The following is a 6806-nucleotide window of genomic DNA, read 5'->3' as shown; positions in this document are numbered from 1 at the left end:
AAAAAATCTTAAACTTGTATTTGAAAATGGTAATCAAGAATTTCAAAAAATGTTGACCATGTATTCAAATAATGATAATCTGGTATTTGAAGAAACTGGTGGAAAACAAGAAAGAAAGAAAGAAAGAAAGAAAGAAAACTGAAGAAAATTGAAGAAAAATAAATAAATAAAAAACAAAGTGAAAACTAAGAAAGATTTGAAGAAAACCAAAGAAAGGCAACGAAAAAGAAAAAAAATCCCCAAAATGATTAATCCGCATGTTCCCTAGACGCCGTGCCTTGTTTAGGTACATAAACCAAGGAAAGGTAACTAAAACACTAAAAGTGGATCTCGGGACCCACTATAGCACCCCCAGCAGGTATACTGAGATGTGGACCCTGGAATACCGCCAAGGGTCGTGAGTGGTCCTTGGAAATAAAGCTTTAAGGATTGATATCGGCATAAAAGACCTTAGAATTCAAACCCTCACACCAACGGCCTTCAAATACAATGGCATTGGATTGTTTTTTTGTAAAGGGTCATGTCAAAAGATGCCCTGATGGTCTGAAACGTGTTGTTATGTGGGTCCATACATAGATGCATAAATGAAGAAGCTGAGCATTGGAAATTAATAAAAGGACTTCAGATCCCGAGAAAACCTCAGATATGTTGTCAAATTAGAAGATCAAACTCGCCTACAAAGCGGAAGACCAGAAAGGACAAAGTTATCCCAAGAAGTTTAGGGGCTACTAACGGTGTCCCGGATTAGGGGGTGCACACCACGTTGTCCTGCCATTTATGGGTCGAGCCGAGGACCGTCGAGAATCGAGGATTGGTTCGTATCCACCATGGCCCCCGGCGTAGTCTAGATGGAGCCCTCTGAAGACTTGGTGTATGCTTCAAGGCATATTCAAATATTCGGCATGTCTATCTCTAGATGCAACCGACCATGTGTAACCCTAAATACCCTTGATGCCTATTTAAGCCGAGGGGTTTAATTTATAGAGGCAAGGTTTTTAGAGGTTAGAGTTTACACATATGATCCCGAGGTAGATCATCATGTACTTTGTACCCCATCCACAATCAATATAACAAGAGCAGGAAGTAGGATTTTACCTCTTCGAGAACGCCCGAACCTAGGTAAATATTGTGTCTCTTGTCTTCTTGTTACCATTGTGCCAAGATCACCACCTTAGGACCCCTTACCTGAGATCCGCCGGTTTTAGCACCGACACCCCCTCTAGACCTACTTTTGATCCTACAGTCTAGGGCTAAAAAGCGAAATAGAGAAGGTTTACTTATTCAACATTTAATAATATGGGAAAATAATATATCCAAATAATTTTTTTGATTAATCCAGTATGATGCTCGATGCTTATGAGATGAATACGATGGAAAATAAATAAAATAACAAACAATTTCTAATTTGTGGTAAACCCTAGGCTCATGTTGTTCGAATTGTCAAGGAACCGGAAATTACATCAAAGCATTAGTTAGCACTCATGGTAAGAGCTTTCCTTGCGCAAATGTGCATCATTTAATTTGCTTTGAGGCTAATGTAGAGAAGCTTGAAGTCCTGGTAAGAGTCAAATATATTCTTTTAACTCATGCAGGATATAAAAACCACCCACTCTCGGTTGGCGAAGTCATTCCAGAGATCAATTAGGCTACAATAGTCTATTTTTGCAAAATAATTTTCTGAAAGCCCCTTGGTTTGTGGATCACGTACAAAGCTTTGTGGGGGCACAACCAGCAGAGCTCCTAATCACATCAAACGCTCACCTCCTCACCTGGGCCAGCACTAGTGGGTCGGGCCAGTAACAGGAGTGCATGTAGCGCTTCGTAGTGTTTGCGTTGTACTTGTTTTCTGGGTGGTTTTTTAAGCACAATTAATTTATTTTACCAGATTTTGTAATAAATACTTTCAAAAAACTAGAAAATTGTTCGTGAATTCAAAAAATCTACACGAATTTGAAAAACATTCCCTCACAAAGAAGTTTGCTATTTTGAAAAAAGGCTTGCAAATTTTAAAATGGTTATGAATTCAATTTTTTAATGATTTTGAAGAATACTTGAGAATTATAAATATGTTTGTGACTTTGAAAAAGTTCATAAATTTTAAAAAAGTTCATAAATTGCAAAAATGCCAATGAATTCTAAATATGTTAGCGAATCTAAAACAATCTTCCTAATTTCAAAACATGTTCACAAACTCAAAAATGTTTGTGAATTGAAAAATGCACGCAAATTCAAAAAATATTCGCGAATTCACAAAATGCACGAATTTTAAAAATGTTGATCAATTCGTAAAAATACACAAGTTCATTAAATGTTCCTAATTTTAAAAAATGTTCACTTATTTGAAAAATGTTTGTGATTTCAAAAACAACTCAAGTATTTAGAAAATGTTTGTAAATTGAAAGCAGTGCTCGCAAATTCAGAAAACGTTCACGGGTTCAAAAAGGTTTTAAATTTCAAATAATTGTTCCTGAATTATTATTATTTTTACAAATTGCAAAAAAGTTTGCAATTTGCACTAATGATTGTGAACTCAATTTGTGAATTTTCAAAATTTTAATAATTTGAAAATTCTTAGAAAATTTTCAAAATACTGTCGAATTAAAAAACTTCCCAAATTTGAAAACAATTCACGAATTAAAAAAGTTTGTGATCCGAACAATAGTTGAATTCAAAAAATGACCATCAGTTAAAAAAATGTTCACATATTTCAAGGGGAAATGGAAACACAAATTAAATAGAAAAATCTGAAGAAACCTGAAAGAATAAATATAGAAAAATAATTATAATTGGTTCCGTAACCTTCCCAAAACTAATGGGAAACACATAGAAAAATAGTTGAACTGGGCTGGTCCAATAAAGTGTGTGCTATTCTTATGTTTGGTCAGTATTCATCGACCTATGCGGGGAATAGGATTTTCCCCACAATGACCACCCCCAAACTCTCCATGACATTGCGACTGAGATAACATGACCCTGCCTTGGTCCATGGAAGTTGAGTGAGCCATCAAAATTGCAATACTATCAGCCGCTCATTGCGGAACACTGTTGTTGAATCATACAGGGGACGACCGACTGACCGGCGAAGTGGGCCGGCCCACTTGATATTTTTTTAAATGCAAACACCCCGATTTTGGGAGGGAGGATCCTGACCGGTTTTTCGGGACCTTTCTCAACCAATTTTTCTTTATGGGTTTTCGGTATCTAGGTTTTTCTTTCTCTTCATCTTCTTTTTTCGGGTTTTGTTTACTTTTCTCTTTTTTGTTGTTACAAAAATCTTCCAAAATTATTTGGAATTTTAAAAATCGTCCATGTTTCCAAAAAAATGTTTTCATTAAATTTTCATAATTCCAAAAAACTGTTTGAATTTTCAAAAAAATTCACGTATTATAATTTATTTTAGGAATTTTGATTAAAAATCGTTTAAATAATCTATTCAATTTTTTTAAAATGCTCCCGTTTTTGTCAAAAAGTTCCCAAATTCATATTTTGAACAAATTTCAAATTGTTCATATTATTAAAAAACTTTCAAGATTTTTTTATTAAAATCACATTTTGAAAAATTGATTAGAGATAAATAAAGTTCCCGTTTTCAAATTTTGTTCACATATTCAAAAACCAGTTCGCTACATTGAACATGATGCTACATTATCGGTCCGCTGCAGTAGATCAGCTCAGTGCGGTGCAGCGGTCACTACAGTCGTTCGGATCACGATAGTACTCGCTTTCCGTGGCTTCGCTACTGTTCGTGCATGAGCAGGCCCATTTAGATGAACCACTGTGCGGCAGTCTCCTATTTGATGCAAGAGGTCCATCAAAAGGAGAGCTCCTCGTCGGCACCTTATGCGCCAGTTTTGCATGGCGGCGCTCACGTGCAAGCTTGCTTGGGCCGGCTCATTTGAAAATTTCGTCGTATTTGAAAAAAGTTCGCCGGATTTGAAATTTTCATCGATTTTGAAAAAAATCATGCTTTTTTAAAAAAGTTCTTGCATTTTTTTAAAAAGTTCTCGGATTTGAAGAAATTTCATCGATTTTGAAAAAATAAGTCATATTTGAAAAAAATCATCAATTTTGAAGAAAAAGGTACAAGAATTTTCGAAAAGATAGTTTAGTAAAAAGTTGCAAAAAATAAAAAATCTTGGATGTTGGAAAAAAATCACGGATTTGAAGAAAGTTCATCGATTTTGAGAAAAAGTCAGATTTAAAAAATCATAGATTCAAAGGAAAGGTTCACGGATTTTGGAAAAAATATTAGTAAAGAAGTTGCAAAAACCTTTTAAAAGTCATAGATTTGGAGGAAAGTTCATGCAATTTGAAAAAAGTTCACCCTGAACATTAGCAAAGAACTGGATTTTTTTGCAAATTTGAAAAATGTTAGTGAAAATTTAAAAAGTTCACACATTTTAAAAAGGAAAAAATAAAATAGTAAAAGTTAAAATAAAAGTAACCGAAAATAAAAACCCAAAGTAAAACATTTGACGTCTAAGCGGCGCTGCAGGCGCCAAGTAGGAAATGGGCATCAAAATTAATCAAAAGCCACCCTGTGCGGCAAAGGTAAATCCAAGGCTCACATCAATTCAGAAGACCGAACGAGAGATTTCCTCGGATGAAACTTCTCCTTCACAACAATAATTTTAGTTAGGGTAAACTTAATGACATACTTCCTCCGTTCGCGAATAAGTGTACATCTACATTTTGTCCTAAGTCAAAGTTTTCAAAGACTTGCCATTGTCGTCTTTTGAAAGCGAACTCTTATCTAGTTGCACTCGGGTTCTCCTGTCGACGGGAAGTGCTCGGTTCGGATAACTTATGTTTCCGTGCCGGGACTATTATGTCAAGCAATACATAGAGTAAATCTCTCTTTCTTTTGACTGCCTCGTGGACGGACGAAAGAAGGGAAGTTGCAGAAGGGGGTAGTTAAGGCTCGCCAAGTAGACAGCAAGGCCCCACCCCGTCAGTCCTGTGTTGCATGACTACGACTAACGCAAGAGGGATTCCTGCGACTAACGCTAGAACAAAAACACCAGTCACTATTTCAATGACTAAACAAACTAGTAGACTGCCCGTGCGTTGCCACGGGCCAGCGAATAAATTTGCAAACAATGCTCAAGTAACCCTTCCCGAATGAAGACATTGCACGCAATGTTCAATCAAAACACAAATGCAAGTATCTTATCTCTATTCCAACAAACGCCATGCACCCCATCTAGCCTCTCTTTTCTGTTGAACTTCTCCCTAGCCCTATTTGTCCATACATCAACCATCCTCTCAATCTACTGCCCCTTGATTCTGCATGTGGCTTCTATGTCATTGTTTTGTTGTCTCGCTCTACTACGTATGTTAAAAATATGGCATATACAAGGCACCTCACCTTAGTAGAAATAGTAAGAAAATGCGACATATGAACATGAAAACATTCTTTCCATCACAAGTTCATTCACAAACTAATAATGCCCTCTTTATCTCTACGCTCTGCTTCCATCTCCACCTAAGATGCATCTCCATCACTTTCTCTCACTAATACATATTTTCCTACGGACCTCAAATATACATACAAGAATCACACGACAAGGTTGCATCATTGTCATTCCATCTCTTCTTTCACTTCGGCTCTTTTTAGAGTCTCCACACAAATGGAACCAGGGGTGGAGGCAGCATTCTGTCACTCCCCAAGCTTGCTTCATATTGTAGCGACAGAATGTTGTGCAATGATACTACTGGAAACTTGTGTGCGGTCGTCGTGCCCCGAGTCACGGCCCTAGGTGACCTGGTATGGACACTTATAGGATCAACTAAAGAGGAAGTAATTTGCAAATCTACATTTTTGAAACCAACCCCAGCCATGGCATAGGAATGTAAGGCGAAAACAACACAACAACTATAATATTTTACTTGCATAGAAGCATCCTTATTGCTCTACTGCTAACATAGGACAATGAACGTGCATTGGTACAAGAAAAATACGAGAATTGCCTCAAGCACACTACAACAAGCGCTAAAGTTCATCTCTCCATATCTCACCTTTTCATCGACCATTGTGATTTCTAAACAAGCTTAAGTTTTGAGATCGAATGGGAAATTCAAATTGAAGCACTTCCGAAGAGAAGCGAATGATATGATACAAGAGTTAGCTACGTTCTTGGATTTATTATAAAAAGCGTCATAATCGTGTCAATGAAACCCCCCCTTCACTTTTTCCATGTAATATCATATAATGTAATTATTATTGATAGTAGAAAGCCCGTGCATTGCCACGGGCTTATGGATACATTTTTTGATGGTTGCACATATGAACATAATGCATGTCAAATGTTGCGTGTAATAAAATGATAGCCCATAAGTTTTTTTTAATCCACGTCGCTTGTGATGTAAGTTGATAAAAAATCTAATAGAAAGTTGTGTATATAGAGAGAGCAATGATCCAACTAATTATTTGCTACAAACTTATATCTACTTGATGGGTTTCATATATTTTCATAAAATGTGAGGAATGTTGTCTTTACCTTCGTTTGCATCGTACAATGTCAATCAAATCCCTATTTTAATGAGATATAGATTGTAGGCTACTTATACATCACTTGGATAGTATTTCCTCTAAAAATGTCTTGTTAGGGTATGTGACATTTATGTCACCGCATAACAGCTGCTCCTTTCTCCTCTTCTTGAAGGAAAAAGAAAGCAGACACTCCTCTCACTCGCACCGCATAGCCGATTCCTTCTCTCCCCACAAAGACATCCAACAATGAGGTGTCTCTACATCTCATCTCCCATCCTTCTCACAACCACCTTCCAACGTAGCTCCCCCTCAC

Source organism: Triticum aestivum, chromosome 2D (assembly GCF_018294505.1).
Source record: "Triticum aestivum cultivar Chinese Spring chromosome 2D, IWGSC CS RefSeq v2.1, whole genome shotgun sequence".
NCBI classification, from domain to species: Eukaryota; Viridiplantae; Streptophyta; class Magnoliopsida; order Poales; family Poaceae; genus Triticum; species Triticum aestivum.
This window is presented reverse-complemented; position numbering follows the sequence as displayed.